General features: G+C 38.2%; 1 protein-coding gene across 5 annotated transcripts in view; it reads right to left on the reverse strand.

The window, feature by feature from the left end:
* ERG (ETS transcription factor ERG) overlaps positions 1–26,105 on the reverse strand; it is a 2,569,778-nt gene that overhangs the window by 1,918,896 nt on the left and 624,777 nt on the right. For all 5 annotated transcript variants that reach the window (XM_044071455.1, XM_044071454.1, XM_044071452.1 and 2 more), the window contains exon 2: positions 9,146–9,260. The gene's annotated coding sequence lies outside the window, so the exon portion shown is untranslated. The remainder of the gene's footprint in view (positions 1–9,145; positions 9,261–26,105) is intronic.

Below are 26,105 nucleotides of genomic sequence, written 5' to 3' on the forward strand. Positions count from 1 at the left end.
AGGATAAGGATACCCTTAGATCTGAAGCAGACAGAGCCAGATGTCTCAAATCCAAGGACTCTCATCCCATGGTAGGATTCAGAGGAGGAACTGGTAAGGAGGGGTAGTGGAAGATCAGACATCCTGGCCCAAAGGGGTAGGAGCCAAAGTGACACCTGTCAGGCTCTGTCCCAAGAGAATTCTTCTCACCAGTCTCTCCACATCTTTTTCGATAAGACTCCTGGAAGAGTGAAGAATTGGGTCTTTCCAAAAAAGCTAAAGGGACCCTGGAGGGGACAGGGTCTATGTAAGAGGAATATCTGGTCCTTGGTAAGACAATACGGCTTGATGGACTGGAAAATTTCTTTGATTCATCCAAGGCAGTCTGATCTGATGATTCTATCTTTTTGTGGTCTGGATCTGATGTTGAGGTCAGATCCAATAATTCTTTTCTTTTCTGGTTTGGATCCAGGGATGAAGTCTGATCCGACATTTTTGACTTTCTCTTTTTATGTTCTGATGGAAGGGTCAGATCCAAATGAGGTCTTTTCCTAGACTGATCCAATGCCCTTGAAGAAGTATTGGAAAGGTTTGGAGATGACGGTTTCATGGGTGAAGCTCCAGATAAAGCCTCTTCAAAAGAGGAAAGAAGCACTCCTTTGAGAATGAGTTTATTTTTCATTTCCGTAATAGCTCTGGGATTAAACCCATGGCATATGGCACAGTCTTCCTGTAAGTGCAGGAGACCTAAGCAGTATACACATAAAGTGTATGCATCTGAAAAAGGAATGTTGTGCCCACACTTGAGGCATTTTTTGAACCCCACAGGACCTTTCTCCTTGTCAACCATAACTCCAAAATTAAACCAGTAAAACATAAGTTAGCAGAAAGATAAAGAAGTAAAAAAAACTTTTTTAAAATAGTCACAGCTATAGAAGAAATACCAGCAATGGTAATTTAAAGCTACACAACTGTAGGAAGGGAAGAGTATGGGAGATGCTATAGTATCAAGAGTATGGGAGATACGAGAAAAAAATTAAAAGGTTAAATTAATGCAGATGAAACTCTAGTAAAAGGAAGCAAAAGGCCTAAAAATTAAACAAGTTTAGAAAAGGAAGTATTAATTTTGATAAACAATATGACACTTGGCTTGAGAGTAGCTATAACCACGTCTTTTGTTCCAAGTAGCAAACATGATCTGAGGTACTTGTGGTTGGTGCACTGTGGGCAAGGGAGAAGCTGGAGAGTTTTTGGTTGCCACAAGCTTTAGCGGATCTATATTACGTGATCGAACAGTGAAATGTTCGAACACATAATAATCGACCCCTAAATGTCGAACAGTTCAATGGAGATCTCTGTACAGTACGGACATAGAAGTTTTCCATTGTCTGGACTGTGGTGCGATCTCAGAGTTGGTATATTTAATCAGCCGGGGTGTGGGTGGTGCAGGCCTGCTCAGAGTGTTTTTATGGTTTGTTCTGGTGTTTTTATGTTTTTTTTTTTTTTTTTTGCTGTTTGACATTATGGCATTTCGACATTTAGGGGTCAATTATTACGTGTTCAAACATTTCACTGTTTGATCATGTAATATAGATCCAGTTTAGCAAAGGCCAAGTTGGATCTGAGGGATCGGATCCAAACCCATAAGTTGAGGACAGAATGAAAACTGACATCAGATCATGAGTTATGCCCACAGGTTTTAATGGATGCATCTTTGAACACACAAAACATTGCATCCATTAAAGTTTATGGACACACATCACACTTTCGCTAGCCTGGCATCACTGAAGTCAAAGTTTATTGTTTGTTTTCAGCGGCTCAACATTAGGGAGATTGGTGCTTTCAAAATTTATTTCAAAACCAGCAGCCAAAAATGTTTGCCAATGGGGTGAAAATCCTGATCTACACTTTGAGCACCAAATACTATGGTGACAGGGTATTTTTTTTTTTTTACTCAGAAAAATCACTTTAAATCTAGTTTCCAAATCTGTACTTTTAGGACAATAAATTGCAGCATGTCACAAGCAGAACTGTAGACGGGCTACTGCCCCGGGCGCAAAGTGTTGGGGGTGCTCGATCAGCTGATCCTGATCTGTAAAGTAAAACATTGCTACAGTTTATAAAAAGTCACAAAAAGTCTCATCACATCAATGGATGAAACCAACTCCTAGTACAAAACATAATCAAAAGGCAAAACCAAGGAGGCAGAAAACATGGCAGTTAAAAGATAACTTGAGTTTAATGAAGCATAAGCTCTTTCACGTTGCGTCCACAACGCTTCTTCAGATATAATAAAATAACATCTCAAAATGTTTGTATTTAAGTCTCCATAAACCAATAAAAATGCTAGTAGTCACATGACATATAAAATAATCACCTGACTCTTTAGTTATATTACTCACATGACCTAAAACTCCAGCTTGAAAAATCCCAAATAGCACATTCATCATAAAAAAACAAATATAAAACCTTCAGTCTATGATGCAAAGCTGAAAAGCTAGTAAAATTAACATATAAAGTTCCTGAATAAAGTATACATACATGTTTATATACAACAAACAGCACTCATACTATCAAAAGCATAATCATATTAATAGCAGTCAGACACCCCTAATGGAAGTCATAAGAACTAGCAAATAAACACATACAAGGCTGCTCAATGACCCCTTCAAGATGTAAACATAAGGCCTGTCCATTTCTGTTTGAATTTCTACAACCTTTCCATATAAAAAACAACAAAGTTTGTAAAAATTACTTATATGCTCATCTCGTGGCTTCCACTTAACGCAACTTGTAACTAATTGGTAAACATGTCTATTTCAATGGAGTCTGCATACACTTGCCATTTCAAAACCAAGTTAAACAGTCCATGCATGTGGATCTAAACAACAGTCTTGTATATATAAAGAATAGCAGGATAAATAAAAAAATACTTATATAGACACCCCCATGGTTTTACTAAGCACATCACGTCTTAAAGTTTATCTATTGAAAATGAACACTAGCTATCCTGGAATGAATTCAGAGACAGACTCTCCTTTTGAATGCTGTTTACAACCCAGGTAGTTTTGCACATAAGGAAGCTTACACAATTTCAGCAATTGGTCTTTAGGAACTCAAGCATAAAAGTGGAGCTTTTGGTGAGTAAAAATTAGAATAGAACTTTTTTCATGTGCAATGTGCATGCTGGATAGCAGGAAGGTTTAACTATTAGTCTATGCTCAGTGAGCCAATCCATGTCTTCCAAATCTGTAAGCATAAACTGTAACAGTTGACTTTGAAAAGGCATTAGTATGCTGATTCATTTACAATAAATAAACTTTGTTGATTTAAGACAAGATCTGCTTAGTAAAACCATGGGGTGTCTGTATAAGTATTTCTTATTTATTTTGCTTTTCTTTATATATACAAGACTGTTGTTGTTTAGATCTACATGCATGGACTGTTTAACTTGGTTTTGAAATGGCAAGTGTATGCAGACTCATTTGAAATAGATATATTTGCTGATTAGTTACAAGTTGTGTTAAGTGGAAGCCATGGGGGTGAGCATATAAGTATTACTTTACAAACTTTGTGTTTTTATATGGAAAGGTTGTAGAAATTTAAACAGAAATGCCATAGTGATGCAGGACTTATGTTTACATCTTGAAGGGGTCATTGAGCAGCCTTGTATGTGTTTATTTGCTAGTTCTTATGACTTCCATTAGGGGTGTCTGACTGCTATTAATATGATTATGCTTTTCATAGTATGAGTACTGTTTATTATATATAAACATGTATGTATATTTTATTCAGGAACTTTATGTGTTAATTTTACCAGCTTTTCAGCTTTGCATCATAGGCTGAAAGTCTTATATTTGTTTTTTTTATGATGAACGTGCTATTTTGGATTTAGCAAGCTGGGGTTTAGGACAGGTGACTAGTATAACTGAAGAGTCAGGTGATTCTTTCATATGTCATGTGACTACTAGCATTTTTATTTATTTATGGAGACTTAAATACAAGCATTTTGAGATATTATTTTATTGTATCTGAAGAAATGTTGTGGAAGCAAAGCGAAAGTACTTATACTTCATTAAACTCAAATTATCTTTTAACTGCCGTGTTTACCGCCTCCTTGGTTTTGCCTTTTGATACAGTTTATAAAAAGAATTTTTTTTTTTTGTAACTAACACATAAGCACTGTAGCACTCAGTACAGGCAGGGTACAAATGTTAGCAACTGTTTGCTACAGCTTATAAGAAGAATTTTTTTTTTTTTTAACTTAAACATGAGTGCTGTGACGTTGCATGCAGGCAAGGTATAAACTATAGCAGCTAACTGTTTGCTACATTTGTAGTAAGCAAATTGCTACAACTTAAAAAAAGAAATTATTATTTCCATTTTTTCATAAAACGCGTTCAAGGGGGATCCGGGGCAGGATATTGAAATGGGACCTAAATGGCTTGGCAGGAGAGACAGAGTCTTTTGCAAATCTGGCCACCTGGTTGGTGTGCTAATAGAAGAAGGAATGTCTTCCCCCCCATTTTTGCTCTCCAAAGAAAGAACAATAGGGGGGATCTGTAATAAGCCAGCAATTGGCTTAATAAAGTATAGCACAGGACTTGAGCATCATGGTTTTTTGATAAATAATGCATTTCTGCATGGCTCACGCTAGTTTGTGCTCATATTTCTACAGATATTTGGACGCTGGCCACAATTTACCTGATGCCAACTGCTGTATTTCTGTGATTTCTGATAGGTGTCATTAGCCATGGCTCCAGACCGTATCCCGTATTACCAGTAAAATTTCACTTGGCAAAATCATTCTACAGAAACCATTGATATAAGCTGCATGTGTGTCAGATGTGGGAGTTGTGGGCACTGTCTGGGTAGCCTGCAGACACACTATATATTATACCCTATGCATTACAAACTATCTTGCAGTTGATACAGTGGAACCCCCTTACGCTTGATATACCTTCTTCCGTTCTCCTAAGGTGGGGCTATTATTGCAGTGTGGATTCAGTCTACCAGAACCTTAAAGAACAGGGTTATACCATAAAACTCTCTCATGGTGTCATCTCTCCCTCATGAGTGGTACACAGAAGCTATGAAACGTGTACATTATTCTAAACAGTTACACATATTTTTTGTCTATTTTTAAAACTGTGAATAGTCATTTAGTGTTTGGGGCAATGGAAGCTGAATGATCATGTGGTACATTTTTTTTATATAAGAGGTTGTTGGTTTTATGGTATTATTAGATCTGATGATTTTTCTGGAATTCACAAATTCCAACGCTCTGGAGCAGCTTGTCCATATCCCCACCAGGGGCAGTAATATCCTGGGCCTGGTCATTACCAATATGGGCAACTGATGCTTCACGCAAGAGGTCAACTCCTCGCTGGTCAGATCTGACCACAAGCTAATCACCCTTGACATCAATATCCCACCCCCACCCCCCATTAAGGAAACCACCATAAAAAAATTCTCCAAAGTCAATTTCATGCTTCTTAAGACAGATGTAGCAAGCTTCACAACACCCATACAGATGGAAAATAGAGGTACGATTACTGAATCCTATACAAATGCACTGTATAAGCACATACATGAGTGCATGGAAAGTGCCATCCCAACAGAACCAAGACGCTATCCTCCAAAAAAAGGAAGCCAATCTGGTGGTCCCCTGCCATAAACAAACTCTACAACAGAAGGAAGAAGCTGTTGCAAAAAAGAGTAAAATCCCCTGATTGCAGGAACTCCCTGATCAGCATGAGTAAGAAGCTGAGATCCCTCATAAAATCCTCCAAAGCTAGTTACGAAAATAAAATCATCACTGATTCTAAAGACAACCACAAAGCATTCTACAGCTATGTCAAAAATCTCAGTGGCGACATTCAGATCTGCTCTGAGCTACAGCACAATGGCACTAGATATACAGAACCAACTGATATTGCCAACATCCTGGCAGATAGGTTCGGTGCAAACTTCACTCCCCCTCACCGCCCAAAGGGCCCATCACTATACCGGAAGAATGCAGAGCCCCTGTAATCACAGCTGCACAAGTAAAGACGGCACTCTCCAAAGCCAAGAACACAGCATCCATGGGACCTGACAACATCCCAGGCTGTGTTTTGCACGAACTACAGAATTGTGTTCAACCGTAGCCTCACTTCAGGCTTTGTGCCTACTGAATGGTGCGCAGTGACAGTTATCCCACTCCACAAAGGGGATGCCAGCATAGACCCAAGAAACTACTGCCCCATTAGCCTGACGAGCCTGGTCTGCAAGGCCATGGAACGTATCATCTTGGAGCTTATAAACAAGGACATAGGTAACCTCCAAACTCAGGACCCCACTCAGTTTGGGTTTGTAAAAGATAGGTCATGTCTCCTAAATCTGATGGACTTCTTTGAAGCAGTCACAAGAGCCGTGAACGAAGGTAAGGCGGTGCACACAACCTATCTTGACCTCACCAAGGTTTTTGACACCATCCCCCACTCTGGAATTATAGATAAAATGCTAGACTGGGCATAAATCCCTAAGTCACAAGATCGGTGGCCAACTGGCTCTCTGACAGAACCCACACAGTGAAAGTAGCCTACTCCAAATCCAACTTCAGACCAGTGACAAGTGGAGTACCACAGGCCTCAGTCCTCATTCCTTTCCTGTTTGGCATCTACTTCTCAGAAGTCCAGGCTAATACAGCAGGTCTTTGGCTAATGAAGTTCGCAGATGACTACAAATTAGGTGGCATAATAGAATCACCTAATGATGTGGACATTCTACAAATGGGCCTCACTGAGACTGATGTTTGGTGTCAAAGTCATGGCCTCAAGTTCAATGCCAAGAAGTGCATTTGTCATCCCCTTTAGGAAAACAATGTACCCATGAACTGCTACATATGCAGTAGCCTACTAAACACCGAAGGTGTGATAAGAGACCTTGGGACACAGGTGATCAGTAGTCTCTCCATTGATGACCACATCGCCCTAGTAGTCAGGAAATCCTTCTATGTGGCCCACCTCATCACAAAGGGGTTCACTTCCAGAAAAAAAGAGGTCATTGCTCCTCTCAACTCATCCCTCATCAGACCCATTAGAGAGTACAACTTCCCGTTTGGCATGTACCTCACAAGACATCTACAACAACTATAAAGGCCACAGAAATACCTCACTAAGAGGATTACTGGCCTCAAACAGATGCCATACACAGACCATCTAAAAAAAACTCCAGCTCTACTCCGTCGCTTATCGTCTACTCAGAGGCAATCATTGCCTAACATACAAAGCCATGTCAAACCCAGATCTGTTGGACATGCTACACTTAAAGAAACCCCAATCCCACAGAGCCACATGGTCCAGGGATCTAAACCTTGCCACCACAATAAACAGAACATGCTGGAGGGATAGATTCCTGTCCCAGAGACTTCCCATACTCTGGAACAAACTACCCATTCATGTCAAGCAAAGCTCCTCATTGGCCCTCTTTAAGAAAAATATTGATTACATGCTGTTACATGGCATCGAGGAACTAGTGGAGTATCCTTGAATCAGATGCCTGAAACAAACCCACCCTCATAGGCCACTTAAAGGTCTCCATAGCTAGTATTCTGAAAGCCATCACACTTTGATATCCAGAGGAATAGGTACTCCACATACATCATGATGTACACATGAGGACAACATCACTACCAGCTCCAAGGTAGCAGTCCACAGTTTCAGCATCTTGGACAGCATGATATATTAAGTACGGATGGATGATGAAGCACTACTAAGGGTGACAACACACAATAACATAATTGCCAGAAGTGAGTGCAGCCTATTGCACAGATTCAATAGTGTGGTGGTTACCCATACATGTCTTCATGGTCTGTTTTCATGGTACATCTACTATAACTCCAGGTTTTGGATGCAGTCAAAAATGCTGTAGTTAGTATTACTGAACAGCAAATATATATATATATATATATATATATATATATATATATATATATATATATATATATGTGAATCACTCCACATATTATTTATCTTCATTTTTTTATTCTTGAATGCCTTCATTTTAATAACAACTGGTCATTACCATGACATTATACTGCCATCTGCATACTATGTAGGCTTAGGAACTTCCCAGGTTTGCACACGCTCTTGTTCTCTGAATTGTCCCCACCATGTTCATTGCTGTTCTTCATATTAAATTGCTTACCGTGATGCAAAAAATGTTCCAGAATCCCAAGGTAAATGATTTCTTTTTTTGAATCACAAGTAACATGCCATTGCTATAAATGTACACTATAAAAAAATATAAGAAGCACAACTACACAAAATATATGCAAATGTAAAAAAAATTACATATACACAAACTTAATCACCACTAAATTTCACAAGATGTATATCACAAGAGTGGGCCCAAAAGAAGCTGCACACAGTGACTAAGAAAAGGAAAAACAATTTAGTAGAAAATATGCACGTTCACATCAGTATGCAGCTTTGACAACAAGAGTACATTTCCTGAATTCTTCTCACCATAGAGAGGTAGACAGAGGAAAAACTAAATTACATATGATTTTAATCAAAGTGATCCATTATTAATTACAACATAATGTAATAGAAAATTCTGCTCTTATAGTTTTCTAAAATAAGACACAGTATCTTTATGTTTGAACTAATTATGTTTTAACATCAGTGATCCAGTATTGAGAATCAGTGCTATAGCTTTGATGAAAATCATGTACATTTTTTTATTTGGAAACATATGGAAATATTTTACGTAATTATATTACAAATCACAGCATCTATATACATTTTTAAAAAGTACCATTCTGCTGTATTCATGCATTCACCATCCTATTACAGCATTTATTTTATAATTATGAACTACATGCAATAAAGCAGATACTGCACTCTAGCATGTATCTAGAACTTGGCTGCTACCTTTGCTGAAGGAAACGTATATATTCAATTTTTTTAAATATTATAAAAACATGAAAAGTGATGGAAATTTATTGTCCATGTTTCAGAAAAATAGTAAGTCTTGAACTACATTAAATATGCACAGTTTTCAGGAAACATGCAATATCTTTGTTTATACTAACTTTATACAATGACAAGGTCAACATTAAAAGATGATACGTTACTATTAGTGTGGAGGACATACAATATGGAACTCAAACTAAGAATACCTGTAATGCTGTAACTTGACAACGAGATAGTTTCACACGTAAAGAGCACGATGCTTGAGAAACATCCATCAGCCACATCCACAGGTCAAACCATATTTGCAAGCTGCAGTTAAGGCTAGGCAAAAACAAACATAATCAGTACAGTATAAATACATTCAGATTTGTAGCACCTCAAAACAATACCTAGCAAAAAACTGCTAAAACAGTAATCATTCACCACAGGTAACACTATTTGTGAATTACTTTTGAAATAAAGGTGGCTCAAGTTCCCTACAACATGTCTTAACTATAAAAAAGCAATCAGGTTACTAACCTTTCCAGTACACCAAACTATATACTGTCAAGGCCTCTAAAACATGTTTGATCATGCCATATATATAGTATTAAGCACATACATATGGTTCAGATTAATTACCTAATAACCACAAAAACATTGGAATATGTTCCTGCTTTCATTTAAGTGAATAACCTTATTATCAGTATTCAAAAACAACAGTAGTAAGAACCTGGGCAACAAAATATTCCAACTGTTATTTGTTCCTTTTTGTACTTGTTTTATGAGTTAGTTATGCTGGCTTAATAAGCAGACCACAGTATGCATAACCTCATCTGGTATAAAAAACATGATAATTAACAGGAAGTTGAATGGAAACTTGTTAACTTTCAAAAAACTACAACACCAAAAATAGCCTTCTGTGTCTTGCAAATGTCCTAAAAGCACTTCCAAGATCAATATCAGTCAGTTGTTTACAGATTTTATATCATACCCACATCAATCAGTTGTAAAAATTCATTATCAAACAACAGCAAATTCAAAATTAATTATCCATCTGAGGTATAAAAACTAGTTGCCTCAGAAATCAATGCAAAAATAACTTTTTTCTCACAAAACTAAAATTGGTACAGCATGACATATAAAAATAGAAGTCACTCGGGTAAAATGTATTGGTACACGACAGTAATAGTCTACAAAGTCTTTTCAGCCACAGTTAGGCCTTATAAGGGCAAGGGTAATGAACCTGTCCTTGTCTGTACGAGAAGTTTCAAGCTGAGAAAGCTGGTAATTGTTAACCTGTGGCCTGTATGGGGATCTGGGTTTCCTCACTGAAAGGCAGCACAGCAGAAGAAAACAAAATGGAATAAACCAGTACTGGAAAATGCAGCTCAGTCAAACACGTTAAATCAAACTAAAACCATTTATTAGCTTTATCTTGATTCAACTTGTTTGACTGAGCTACATTTTCCAGTACTGCTTTATTCCATTTTGTTTTCTTCTGCCGTGCTGCCTTTCAGTGAGGTTCCTGGTTTGTTGGTGTTTGTTTTACACAGATCTGTGTTTCTTCCCACATTCCAAAGACATGTAGTAGGTGGACTGGACACCCAAAACTGGCCATAGTTGTGCATGCATGTGTGCGGAATGGAAGAACTACAGTGGCAGGGCTAGCTATCCAGTGGTGTAAATCCTGGCTCTAGATGATTGTCACTGTTGAAGTGACACCCCAACTCCATATGTAAAAATCGGAAAAAGGGGTTGTGGATGGATGGATGAAAGGGATCATTATAACCACAAAAAAGGGTTGCTATGATGATTTCTTTATAAACCCTTCTGCCCATATGAAGATTTGTTCTGGAAAATAATCCTTGTGGCTGTAAAATAAAGTGGCCCTGAGGAAAGTGTAGGAGTACTTGTCCTGCTGGTTAACTTTCCCTGTGATGGAAAACAAGTGTACGTACTGTTGCTGCAGTTTCTGTGGTCAATATGGTCAAATTTAATAATACCTTGACAAAAGCCTCTAGGATATTTAAGAAGAAAAGTGATATAATGGACCAACACTTAGTCTCAAACAATAAGTATCCACAACTGGCCAATTCCTGCTTGAACTGCAGCAACAGCTATCAGTCATGATGGCTTTATCTACCTCTTTAGGGAATCTTAATTTTTCCCTGAGTAAACTGGGGAGCAGAAGAAAACATGAAAGTGTACCCAGTGGCATTCGAGAGGTACATATCTTAAAAAAACTGGCCCCAAGCAGACAGGACCATAATACAAACTTTACACATTATCAGGGACTCATTAAAGCCAGACATGGACTCGTTAGTTGCTAATACAGACAGCTACAAAAAGGTGAAATAAGATATTTTGGGTAGGGTCTGAGCTTTACTCGAGGCTTAGTCCTTCTGGGCTGATTTTAATAAACATTATAAACTGTGGGTAAAACTTTAATGTAAATAATGTAAGAAAATGTTGAGAAATCATGGCTGAATGCTTTTACAAGGGTACTCTCTACAGACTTATGAAAATGGATTTTCAAAAGTAACCCTAAGTCTTCTGTAGTGCTATTTTTTACAAGAAAGCATGTGCCATTAACTGCAATTGGAAAAATTAAGTCAGACTTGTGTAAAATAACAGCTAATAGCAAACCTTCACCCATGCTTCTTTGCCTGCTGACAAAAAAAAAAATGTTGCCATCTCAGCTTGTTTGTTTCAAATATTACTGAAAATAAAGTATAACCAAGTACTACACAATTAGTGACCGCAGTACCAATAAAAACTATTAATGCTAATCAGCAAGTTGTACCTGAAAGTGTGCCTAACGAAAGTGAGAATGTTGAACTTTTCACAACTTCAAGTTTAGAATCTGCTTTTTATCACAGTAGTATTATTAGATTTGTATAACCCTGTGGTTAAGAAGAAATAATGCAAGCTTTGTTGGATTCAGGGAGCATAATTTTTGGAGCATAATATGTGTGCAAGCATAAAACAAGTAGTAAACAAAGTAAAAAGACACATGGAGACAAGAGAGAATACTTAATATACAGGTGGGAATACAAACCCTGCTATACAAAGTGCTATAGTCAGCAATTGTGCTGCCTAATTTAACACATGCTGTGATAATTGGCCAATATTTCCCCCAGTTCAAAGAGCTTTGGAACATATGAAGAGGAAAAGTATAGCCAGCTGCATTCCAAAAATACACAGCCTTACTATAGGAAAACATACAGGGCTAGAACATACAAAAAGAACTAACATTTGGCCTGGATGGAAGGGTTAAAAAGAATCTGATACTGAATTTTACCAGAAGACTCCAGCTGTTAAACTAATAAAAGAAGTCAGTGCGACACTGACAGAAAATAATCCATAATTAAGAATACATTAAGGGGAGTAGGTGACTCGAATGAGGAAGAGGTGGATGAATCTCATACTGAAGAAAGTGGGAAAAGGGACTTGAACAGAGTCATAAGCTACTGCCTGCTATTCCACAGAAGAAAGCCAGTCAGAAACAGAAGCAGAAATAAAAGAGACAAGAATGTTAGAAAACTACTGAAATGGCGAGAGGGGAAACTACCAGTGTACCCTTGTAGGAAGAAAAACATTTTTGTGAGTTACATTTTATAGAGAATGAACTAGATGAAGGAGAGCAACCTGTACCTTTATTTTTAAAACAAGAGACCACAGCCTACACTTCTTGTTAAAATACTGATGAAAATAATGTTGACTTGGCTGACCACCATCTAAGTTTATAAATGTCCATGTCTGAAGACAATACACTAAACTATAGTGTAAACTAGATAAACTATAAGGACAACCACAAAGCATTTCATAGCTATGTCAAGAATCTCAATGGCAACACTCAGATCTGCTCTGAGTTACAGCACAACGGCACGAAAATTACAGAACCAACTGATATTGCCAACATCCTGGCAGATAGGTCCAGTGCTAGCTTTACCCCCTCTTACCCCCTAAAGGGTCCATATCTATACAGGAAGAATGCACAGTCCCTGTAATCACAGCTACGCAGGTAAAAGCTGCACTCTCTAAAGCCAAAAACACAGCATCCATGGGACCAGACGACATCCCAGGCTGCATTTTACACGAACTTCAGAATGAACTGGCCCCCCACCTAAGCACCATGTTCAATCATAGCCTCACATCAGGCTTTGTACCCACTGAATGGCGTACAGCAACAGTTATCCCACTCCACAAAGGGGGAGCCACCATTGATCCCGGGAACTATTGCCCTATTAGCCCGATGAGCCTGGTCTGCAAGGCCATGGAACGTATCAACTTGGAACTCATAAACAAAGATATTGGTAACCTCCAAACTCTGGATCCCACCCAGTTCGGGTTTGTGAAAGGCAGATCATGCCTCCTGAACCTGATTGACTTCTTTGAGGCAGTCACCAAAGCTGTAGATGAGGGTAAGGTGGTGCACACAGCCTATCTTGACCTCGCCAAGGCTTTCAATACTATCCCCCATTCTGGAATTACAGTTAAACTCACTAAACTAGGTATAAATCCCTACGTCACAAGATGGGTTGCCAACTGCCTCACTGACAGAACCCACACTGTAAAAGTTGCATACTCCAAATCTGACCTCAAACCAGTGACAAGGGGAGTACCACAGGGTTCAGTCCTGGGACCTCTTCTGCTTGGTATCTACTTATATGAAGTACAGGCTAACACAGAAGGCCTCTGGCTAACGAAGTTCGCAGATGACTGCAAACTAGGAGCCATAGTTGAGTCCCCAAATGATGTGAAAATCCTACAGAAGGGCCTCGCTGAGACAGATGCCTGTTGTCGAGGCCATGCCTCAAGCTCAATGCCAAAAAGTGCATTGTCAACCCCTTTGGTAAAAACTCTGTACCCATGAACTACTACATAGACAGCAGTCTACTTAACACCAAATGTGTGGTAAGAGACCTTGGGACCCAGGTGGACAGTAGTCTGTCCTTTGATAGCCACATTGCCACAGAAGTCACAAAGTCCTTCTACATGGCACACCTCATCATAAAAGAGTTCTCATCCAGGAAAAAAGAAGTCATTGTTCCCCTTTACTCGACACTCAGACCCATTATAGAGTACAATGCCCCTGTTGGAATGTACCTCACAAGACATCTGCAGCAGCTGGAAAGGCCACAGAAGTACCTCACACAGAGGATTACTGGCCTCAAACAGATGTCCTACACTGACCATCTTAAAAAACTCCAGCTTTACTCCGTAGCATATCGCCTACTCCAAGGTGATCTCTGCCTAACATATAAAGCTATGTCAAACCCAGAGCTGTTGGACATGCTACACCTAAATAAATCCCAATCCCTGTGAGCTACACGCTATAGGGATCTAAACCTTGTCACCACAATAAACAGGACATGCTGGAGGGATAGATTCCTATTCCAGAGACTTCCCATACTCTGGAACAGGCTACCTATCTATGTCAAGCAACGTTCTTCGTTAGCACTTTTCAAGAAAAATCTTGATGAGTGGATGGGAAATAGGAAATACACCCTGGGGATCACTTCTGTGTCCTCTGCTCGACAGTGGCACAGGAAAATAACTTTCTTGGATGGCATAAGCCAGGGAGCCTTGTTGGCTAGGCTTATGTAGGCCCTCGGGCCGATAGCCTAGTACCTAACTATGAACCTAAGCAGTGCTAGACAGAATATAGCAAAAGTGGATGGGAAACAAGGCAACATTACCACCTCACTTTATATCCATATTTTGAACTAAAAAATCACCTGCACTATTGTGTAACCAAAAACAAAGGTCAGAACACCAGTGATAAAGTTAGTAACTAGCTACAATAAAGGTGGTCATTCAGAAATGGATGAGATGATACCTAACATTTTAGCTAGATTTTACTGACCTGTTGTTAGAACATAACAAAGTATTGTGGCACATACCCAAAATGTTAATGAGCAGCACCCAACTGTTTTAAGAGCATTTTGATACTCATACATTGGGGAAGCCCAATTTCAGAAAACAAGTGATATTGGAGCTTATCTCGAAAAAACATAGTAAGGACCATCATTATGCTGGCAGTCGCTGATTATTCAACATTTCCTTGAAGAAGTACCCCTATGAAGAGCTGATACAAAGTCCATAACAAAAGAAACAGAACTACTCTTTTGCAGAGTAGTAATTCCCCAGAAATTCTTATTGATAGCCTGGCTTCATCACAGAGAGGAATGGAGCCCTAGTGTCATCATGGCATCCAGGGAACACCCCTCTTACTGTTAATATTATCAGAAAATTTCAAGCAAATGACTGCTAAAGCCAACAACCTCTCTAGGCCCATAAATCAACTGGACCTTGCAATCTGTACTATAGTAACATCAGAACTGTATTACCCTTTGTACTTTATCAAATGTTCATACTACATTACACTCTGATCAAATTGAAACCGCCTACTACTAAATATAATAACCATATTTTCTTCATGATTTTATCAAACCATTTGTACTTCATCTCCTGCCTAATGCATTCCAGTGACTTGTTACAAAATGTCTTTTCATGTTCCATCAAGCTTGTTAAAGTAATGCCTTGCTGAAGCAGTTCTCTTCCCCAGGTCTGCCCTACAAATGTGTGATGCCTAGTCAAATTCCTGATCACACATGCAAATAAACAATTTAAAATCTGAAGCTAACAACAAAAGAAATCTGTGATGAATTTGTAGGGATACTCTTAACATTAAAAATCAAATATGTTTTTTTGTACTAAAGAACCTAAATCACAAAAATCCTTTTGATTGAAGTAACAGCTATAAGTAGCAGCCATACGTAAAATTCTCAAGCCAAACATTTGAATTGCAAGACTCCAAAGGCTCATATGGTGGAAGATTCATGTGCTATAAAGCAAAACATTCTTAAATAGAAGAAGAAACCCTAACTGTGACACAATCTGAAAAAGACCTTCTCAAAATCTTTTACATTCTGATGACTGGGTAAAGGCTTTATCCATCAAGGTTTGTGAAAGGCAGAAAGAATTGATTTAACAGCAGAACATTGAATGTAACAATGTTAAAGGGTGATCAAAGACAACAGAAATTGCTCAGTGAAAATGACAAAAGTTCAAAGTGGCACAAAGATTATTCATCCCCTCTTAATTAAAGATAGCTACACTAAAAAAAATGTTGCCAGAAAAGCAACACCCAGGACTACCACCAAAATCTAAATCTAGTAACTTCTACATTTTTTATGAGGCCTGTATGAAAATCCAGCATCTTGCAATCTGGCAAAGAGTACAGTGTTAAATTTAAGAGCTTCTTCTTGTCCTTTCAAAGAGGTCTGGAAGATGTCCATACAATTTCTGGAGAAAGGGAAAACAAATCTATATCTGTCAAAATGAATCCATTCATTATCATTTACAAATATTCACACGGAAATTTCAAATAAACTACTTAACTAGGTGAGCAAAAGGAAAAACACAGACAAACGCTCTTCCAATGAGCAAGACAAGGAATTTAACCATAACATTCCAGCAGCTGGATTTAGAATTAAACTTCTGGCAGCCTTGTATTTTCTGTCTTGGCAGAATTATTCACCACTAGAGCATTTAATACTTTGATAAAGGTATCTGTAAGATCTTGTTTCAATCCTTGCTTTCAGAACCTCTTTGGCCTGTTGTTCAAGCAACATCATATGTTGCGTAAAATACATTGTATATACTGTCCAAAATAAAAAATATATATTTTACAGTCCAGTCCCACTGGGAAAGTCTTTGCAGTCAAAGACTGAAGGTTTGTCCTTGTTTGTAAATGTAATGTATGGCAGTACTGTCACTTATTTGAATTTGAGTTTGAATATTCTGAGCTACAGCAAAAAGTTTATATGTCAATGAAGCTGTGATAATTCCAATTCCCCAAGTTGGAAAGGTTGTCCATGTAAACTCCCCAACCTTGCTGTGCACATAGAGAAAAAAACTTTATGTGCACTTCTGTGAAGCACTGCTAAGGACAAGCCCAGTAACACCTTCCCATCAAAGTGTGTTTATGATAAAAATTTATTGGGAAAGTTCCCCTTTTAGGTCCACAGGCTGGTTTACTTAGATGGTTACAGACATGGACCTCAAAATATGCAGTTGCTTTCCTGCTGGGACACTCTTTACATTGTTGCTGTCTAAAAATGGCAATTGATATTCTTATCCCTGGCCAGAATCAAATAATTCTGGGAATTATTAAATCTAGATGAAGAACCAAATTTCTATTGTTTGAAAAGGGTTAGGTTTTCACTTGGCAAAGCAAGTTGCAGTACCTTGAAAGTGGAAGAGCTGTAAAGTTTTGACTCCTACTGACATCAGAGACTCTTGAATACTGAGTGCCGTAATAAATTTATGAGACTATATAAGAAAATGATACTCCTAATGACTAGGACCTGAGCTAATAAGGAAGGCATAAAACTTCAGATATTTTGTGCGTGCTGCATAAGTTAAGAATTGCAAGTAAAGTGTTTTCATACCAATGACACAAAATTAGTTAATTTCTTCAGAAAGGAAAAAAAAACAGACAATGGGTCATTTTGAACTTGTCTATCGGATACAGCTGTTTAAGATTTTTCAGGTCTAAAATCATCATTCTTCTTGAGAATTGTTATGTTTAATATGAAGTATATTGTTTATAACCTAAACTGTTATGTTTAACATTGGCTACATTCCTTAAAAACATAATTGTGATGTTCAACATGAGTTATACTCTATGTAAATCTCACTGACTGTACTGCCAATAATTTAAATGAGTCATGTGGGGCTTCTTTTTTAATATGTTGGCCCCCAGATAAGCGTATCTACTCCACCTGTTGATGAAGGAGCAATGATTTTTCTTTGAGTCCCACAAACCAAGAGGATTTGTCTAAAGAGTGAGTAGGAGTGGCATTACTCTAGTATGCTTGAGGATAAGTTTGCTCTGGGCAACCATTTTTCAGGTTGGTTGAGATCTCCAAGAAGTCTCTGTAAAAGTCCTAGGAGATCTCTGTAAAAGTAAACTGACCAGGTGCAATCTTCCAGATAGTTAGTAAGTTATGCAGTCCAGACTATTCCACCATCCACTAAGCATTATCAGCTAAACAATGTAACTTGGCTGTTTAGTATTTTATTGCCAATAATTCCCTAAACAGATCAAAGCCCTAATGATAGCTTTATGAGTGAGCACTAGAGATGAGCCTTTCACTTGATTGGCATGAGTTTTCTTTATCTTCTTATAATGATTTTCCCTATACCCAGTATGCATACTATTACTTTTGCACTTAACAGCCCACCATCACTGTTTTGGTTTACTTAAAGGCCTTGGCCCCAGTCCTATACTTTGGAGAAGGGAGCACTTCCATCTAAGTTTAAGAAGGCCTTGAGTATGCCAGTCCTTAAAGGCAGGATTAGATCCTGAGTATCTTTATAATTTTGTCTAATCTACAGCATTCCATTTTAGCAAGATGCTTCAGAAATTAGAATACCCACAGCTAGAAACTATAATATCAGTGATCCTTCCCTGTCGAAGCTTTTGGGCATGACATGGTATTGAGACAGCTACATACGTGTATGTACTGAGCCCAAAGGGGTATTTTTAAGTGTTTATATATTTTTTATGAAGTGGAGTGAATATTAAATACTTTCTACTGCATCAAGAGGTTTTTGTGGGCTTTTTCCAACATGCTTAGTGGTTAGAGATTGACCTTACCCATTCCATGGCTGATAATTATATACTACCCCTAATAAGAATAATTGGAATCATGCTACTGATAATTTGAAGGGACCCATGCACAGGATAAAGCATTTAGGAGATACCTCTGTGTTTTAGTAGTATAGGGGGCAGTCCTAGGTAAATCTTCTGTCTCTCATCCATATGTCTAATTTGCATCTGAAAAGGCCAGGGATGAAGTTTGTTTTATATGGATGGGGAGTCTGTTCCACAGCAGTGATATCCTCTGCAAAATAATCCTGGCCCTCCAAACAATTCTGTTGATATTGCAGAACATGTTTAGATCCCTAGACCAAGTATGTTTGATGCCATCTGTCTTGCTGATGGGCAGTAATTCCATCAGTAATGGATCGAAGGATGCCTTGTATGGAAGGCAAAGGTCACCTTTTTAAATGCCTCATCTCTACTGTCTTTGTTGCAAGATTTTACACATTTCCTTGGAAATTTCACAAGATCCTCAGCCCATGTCTTCAAGGGAAAAAAAATGATCATATAACACATTAGCACACATATAGATACATAGACATATAGATACACAGACAGATAAACACATGGATAAATAGGTGAGTCACTATTTAAATGAGCAAGTAAAAAGGGATACCTTTAAAAACAATTTCATATCCTATTACTCAGGCTTTACTTTTGAATTATGATATTCCAAATAGAAAACAAGTTGCACATGTTTGCATTCAGATATGTGTATATTTGAATTAACTTTTGTTTGACAATCCTTGCAGTGTTTTCTTTCTCACAAAGGTGAATATAACCAAGTTTCTAGGCATTCATTCTGATGATAAGCAGATATCTGAAGGTTAATACTGCCTCTTCCATTTCATAAAATTCAGCACCATTCACAGATGTTAAAGTATATTTAAAACATAATCTTAATTAAAATGTGTAATAAAAGTACCATAAAATAATTATGTACATAATTAAAATGTGCTGGCATATTTCAAAATGCTAAAATTAGTTCCAGAATCATACAGCTCCTAGCTATTGTTGATTAACAAATTATCATAATAATTATCACAGAATATTCTACATCATTGCCAAAACAATGTGCGTTTGCTCCATTTTTATGAGCACAAATGAAAGACTGCAATTCCTACATCCTATAAACAAGGAGCAATTTATTTCTCCTTGGACAGACTCTTGGTCCCAAAGGAAAGATTACGGAGGTGGAGCCTAGGGTAACAAATCAATTATTTTAATACATATTTTACTTCCCGTACATAAAATTGCTAAACCATATGGCATTTCCATTGGGTCAGAGTTGCTCATTAACCATTTTAGCAGTCTAGGTCCTGAAATGTATTGAAAATAAAATACAGATGTGTCAAGTCTTGCTATGTAGAATGATAGCAAAATAATTAAACCAAATGCAATTCTTTTTGGTCAGAAAAAAAGACCAAATATAATAAATGTTAAAAGTATAAAACAAGTTTATGACCTGATAACAGTTTGCAACAGTGGCAAAATAAGTTAAGATTTATTTAAGTGACTTTTGAATGTGGGAGATGTCTGTATAAAAAAAAGTAAGACTATGAAGAAAGAATCACTCACATACATGATGGGCTTTTTGCTTCTACCTATTTATTAAAAAAATACAAGACCCTAGTCATTGCACATACAAAGCAATTAATTATAATAAATTACAATTAGGAATAAAGCATTATAAATGTCTAACTTTTAACCAAAATACACAGAATATCCGAAGAAGACCAGGAAAATAGTAATGCCTATGATAGTTTCATGTTCAGTAATGTAAACGCTCACAAAGCACTTTATAAAGATAGTAAATAGGTTTTAAAAAGCATGCTTAATTCTTTCAGATATATATTTCACCACAAAGTAGAGAGATATAAAATACTCTAAAACGGTAACAGTTTCATGTTTACTTCTGATGCCGATTTGTAAAAATATTTTAAAGAGGACTTATTTTTCTTGTCATTAAACTTTTCTTTGTTACTATTTTCTTTTCTTTTATAGGTTCATAGGTAAGTCCTAGACTAGCTGCCCTTGTGGGACATTTTAAAGCTAGCCAACTTCCCTTTTGTGCTTGAAATAACCTATGCCATTTGGTTAGCGACTGGCCTTACCCATCCTATGATTGATAATTATAAATTACCCCTAATGAGAATAAATGGGATCATACCAAAATAATTTGAGGGGGACCATGCATGGGATGAAGCATTTAATAGCTGTCTCTGTCCATTAGTAGTACAGGGACAGCCCTGGGTAAATCTTCTGTTTCCCATCCCTAGATCTAAGTTGCTTTTGAATATGGACAGGGATGAACTTTGTTTTATGTGGATGGGTAGTCCTTTCCAAAGCACTGGTATCCTCTGCAAGATATATCTGGCCCTCCAAACTATTCTGTTGGTGTTGCAGAAGAGGTTTAGATCCCTAGACTGAGTATTTCTGATGCCATTTGACTTGCTGATGTGCAGTAAATCTATCAGTAATGGGTTGGAGGATGCCTTGTATGCCAGACACAGGTCACCTATTAGTAAATCTGTAAGATGACGAGTATAGTGACAGTCTGTCCATGTAGGGCATGTTTTTTAGGCCTTGTATGCTTTTAGTAATGTATTTCTGTGGGTGTTCCAGCTGTTGTGTGTGGCTGGACAGATACATGCCAAAGAGGGCATTATATTCAGTGATTGTTCTAATGAGGGTTGAGTAAAGGAGAACAATGGCATCCCTAGCTCTAGACACAATCCCTTTGTTTATAAGCTGCGCAATGCAGAAGGACTTTCTTACAACAATAGACACACACTAGTCAAAACTTATGTCACTGTCCACAAAAGTTGCCAAATGTAGAACAACTGTGTCAGCTGTTCGGGATGTATTGTCAATGTGGTAGTTCCTTGGGGTAGATGACCTCCCCAAGGATATAATGATGCATTTTTGGCACTTAGCTTCAGTCTATGATGTTGACACCGGTTATGTATTTGAGACAAACCTTCCTGCATGATGGCTAAGTCATTTGGGGATTCAATGACTGTTCTTAACTTGCAGTCATCTGCAAACTTAGCCAGTCAAAGCCCTTTGATATTGGCTTTTACTTCAGAAAAGTAGATGCCACAGGAAAGGTCCCACCACAGTACCCTGGGAGACTCTACTAGTGACTGGTCTCCTTGTGGAAGTAAATTCTCCTGTTTTGATTATCTATGTCCTATCTATGAGCCAGCTGGCAATCCAGCAGATAACATAGGGGTTTATTCCCAGTTTATTTAACTTTTCTGCTATATCTGAGTGGGGAACTGTGTCAAAAGCAAGGAACACAGTGTGTACCATTTTGCATTCATCTATTTCTTTGGTGACCTTTTCAAAAAAATCAACCAGGTTGAGTAAGCGTGACCTACCCTTGGGTCCAGTATTTGGATGTTCCCTATGTCCTGACTGATTAATTCCATGATAATTCTTTCCATGGCTTTGCATATGAGGCTGGTCACACTTTTGGGTCTGTAACTGCCTGGGTCTGTGGAAGGTCTTCCCTTATGCAGGGGAATGACTGCAGCTGTTCTCCATTTGCTTGGTACAAAACCTGTATGGTAGCTAAGATTGAACAGTGTTGTTAGGGGTGTATAGGGGTGTATCTAAATCATGGTTCATGTCACTTAAGATGCATCCAGGGATATTACCAGGACCCATTGATGCAGTATTTTTAAGTTTTTATAACACTTTTAGAACCTGGCCTTGTGTGACAGCTGAAGGCAAACAAGTTTTAAGTATATCTCTTGAGGGACAGATGGAGGGGAGAGATGATTCCCTGAAGTCCTCCTTGCAAGCTGACCTCCCTTTGCACATGCAAGAGATCTTTTTCAGTATCTTTATATGCTTATATAATGTCAAATGTGATTAAATGATATATATTTTCTACTAACACACTGTGTTCCATTTTTGCCACCATACTTCATAAAAGGAGATTAAACAGAAGTATCTACTAGATACTCGTTGGCTTGTTGCTTTTTTTTTTTGTTGTTGTCTTAAGAAACTACAGCAATGAACATGTTTACATGTTTGGAAGGATATTGGGTTGCTTGAAACTCTTTACATTCAGCTTGGTGACTAATCTGAGAAAGATTCCCAAAACCTGAAGGTCTTCAAAGTTCTCTCAGTCTTACCAATAAAGTTTGATCAGAGTGAATTTACTGATCTACATTTTTAATACATCTGTAATAGCAGACATAATACCTAAAAGATTATTGTGGTGTCTGCATTGAATTGTATAGGGCATCGTAAATTATATACCACTTCTCAGCATTACTCAAAGTTTTATTACCTGTCTGCCAGTTAATATTTCAAACAGATTATGGGTTGCTTAAGAAAGTAATAGCCCACTGTTTGTTAATGAGTCATTTTTAAATTCATTTGAAGACTGTAATCATGTCTCCTTGAAACAATCTGTACAGAATTCTGTACAACTTTAGCTTATTTAATCTGTTACCATATCCATCCAGCCACAATCCCTTTTCCCATTTTTGTACATGGGGTTGAGGTGTCACTTCGGCAGTGACAATCATCTAGAGCCAATGTTTCACACCACCAAGTGACTAGTCCTGGTGCAGTTGTTCATCCAAGCCTCACAATGACATGCGCACTCACACCCATGGCCAGTTAACAGTGCAAAATCCCCTTACTGCATGTTTTTGGAAAGTGGGATGAAACCAGAGCACCCACAAGAAACCTACATGAAAACAGGGAGGAAATGCAGACTCCGCACAGAAGGCACCCCAGCTGATAATCAAACCGGAGAAACTTTTACTGTGAGGTGACAATGCTATCCCTCTGTGTCACTATTACCATACAATAACCAAAAAACCTTTTATCATAAAATTTCTGTACCCAATCCAGTTTTCCTGTTTGTTGAGGCCCATTAATACAAAACAATTCCCACTTTATATAATAGGCCCTATCATTACTTTAAAAAAGGCTGAAATGACACCAGGGAGTTTAGAAGAGATTTTTCTAAAACAATCCCTTCCCTATTACTGTATTGGCATTATACTTGAATAACAATGATATATCCACCATAATGCTCAAATCCCTTATATCGTTTTGTAGGTAAAATTTCATTATTAATGGAATATGGATATTGAAAGTGTCTGTGGTCCAACAACTAGCATGCTCACCTTTCATGCTCTAAGATCAGAAGGGTGTGGGTTCCATTTCCACACCAGATACCTGGATGAAATTTCCAATACTATCACTGTATTGCAAAATTAGGGTCTACGCATTAAACTGAGGTCTCACCTGTTTGACTTTGTGGTGGCTTGGAGATATCTGCCTGTAAATGAGCTATCCAGTGTGTTTTTATAGCTTCCGTTTTATTAGATAGATCTCCGCCTATTATACTATCCTGAACTTTTTGGCCAGGATATCTCTGGATGTGCTGTGATATAGCATTCGTCTGAGTATTAAGTCTAATGTCACTGAGATGATGTAAGGTTCTGTCCTTAAAGTGTCTATATTAGTTTTCCCAACACAGAACCCTGGACAGCTGTCACAACTGGCAACATGGATATTTATTTTATTTATCTATCTACATTTGTTTACCAGGTATTGTCCGACTGGGCAAGAAGCCCGTTTTCAGCAGAGACCCGGCGAGAAAAGCTCCCAAGCATTGGTTACAAAAGTTAAGATGAAAAGAAATTAGAAGTTATGTACCTACCATAACGTTCCATGTTAGTTGTCTTCTCTCTCTTCTTGTTGATGGGGGGGAGCCGATCATCCTCCCCCACTGCACTGCTTTAGCTTGAGAACCTCTTTACCAGCCAGCTCGCAACCTATCCCATGATGATGAGATGCAAGGCTACCTCAGATCCTTGCTTGCTACTAAGCTGCCTGCTAAAGACTAAACTAAATTAAAACAGAACACAAGTTCATAGAAGACAAGTCTAATGATAGGAGTCCTCAAACAACAAACAAGGAACTTTCAACTTCAATAGGAGGCAGGGGGGGGGAAGGAGGGCCAGGAAAAGAAGAAGGGAAGAGACAACACATGGAAGAGAATGGTGTAAAAATGCTAAATGTTAATGTTAGTTAATCATCGCCTTCATTCTTGGACTGCGGGATCAATCTCAGCACCCTGTATCCTGTGGCTCAATGGAAAAGGACTCTTGAGAACTGTGGAACCAAACTGGCAAATCTCTGCCAAGTCCAACTTGTAATGAGAAGAGAGTCTGGAGTATGAGGCCCCAGTGGCTGCACAAATGGGTAAATTAATGGGTAGCCTCCTGAAAAAGGCTGCACCTGGTTGAGTGCATGGATGGTTTGGCTCTTTGGATTTTAGAAGATAGCTTTTTACCTAGAGAGCACATATAGAAATAGAAGGTGGAGGTCTGATTATAAGTAAGAGAAAGAAACTTGAATCTGAGGGGGACCTTAACCATTAAAGATAAGGAAACATAGGAGACTGATAATTGGTAGTTTAGTTTAGTGCATGGTTGATCATGAAATGGTGAATGAATGGAGATCTGAGCATTTCAAAAATAATCTCAGATTCAGCTCTGAAAGACGTTTGAAAAAGATTTGGGAAAACTGTTTGTTTGAAAATAAGGGGAGAGAAAAGAAAAGGAGAACCTAAGATGGAAAAGATATCTTATGGAAAATTATGGAAGAACGAAAAACCCTTCAAAGATTTTAAAGCTGGGAAACAAGTGATCTTCAGTGTAAAAATATAGTAAAAGTATAAGATAGTCAAATAAATATAGTTTTCTTCGTCAATAAGGGTAGAGAACATGAAGCAGACGGTTCGATGTAATAAGTTTCATAGATGCCAATGGGATATTTGTAGCAAAAGTAGTGGCTTTAGGAAAATGAAAGGCTTTACAAAACATGAGATCTATGAGATGAGTGCCATAATGAATGAATAGATACAAGCTATTTGGAAGCAAGCAGTTACTTTGACTGTGAATGTGAGGATCCTGAAATTTGAAACTAAATCACAAGAAATCGTCTGAATGTTTAAGGGCAGGAGGAAATCTAAAACAATTTTCCCAGGAGCAAAAAAGGGATCAATTTTCCACTTGCTAGCATAAACAGAAAAGTGGGATCTTAATCAATAAAGAAGATATCTTCAAGAATCGAAGAAATCTCGACACTCATCTAGGGAACACTGGGATCAGAAGTGGAAAAAACTGAATGAAGGGAGAGATGCCGAATGGTGCTGCAGTGGAATGAACTGGGTGGAGCTGCAGAAGGAAGGCAGGGATAGATGACAGGCTGCGAACTGAAGAGGATGCAGAGACGCCAACAGTAGGCTGTGGAGCAATGCGGGGCAATGAGGATCAACTTGGCCCTCAAAAAGATGATTTTCTTGAAATGACTTGTGGAATGAGGGGGGGGAGGGCTTAGAGAATGTCTGGGGGCTGGGCCGAAGAGAGGCTGGAAAGGGGTCAAAGGGTTGGCCTGAAGAGAGAGAGAGGGTTGGATAGGGCACGAAAGAGGGAGTGCCCCAGGGGAAAATCAAAGGAGGCCCCACTCTT

The sequence above is a fragment of the Protopterus annectens genome, chromosome 5.part0 (genome assembly GCF_019279795.1).
Source record: "Protopterus annectens isolate FY-2018-M chromosome 5.part0, PAN1.0, whole genome shotgun sequence".
Lineage (NCBI taxonomy): Eukaryota > Metazoa > Chordata > Ceratodontiformes > Protopteridae > Protopterus > Protopterus annectens.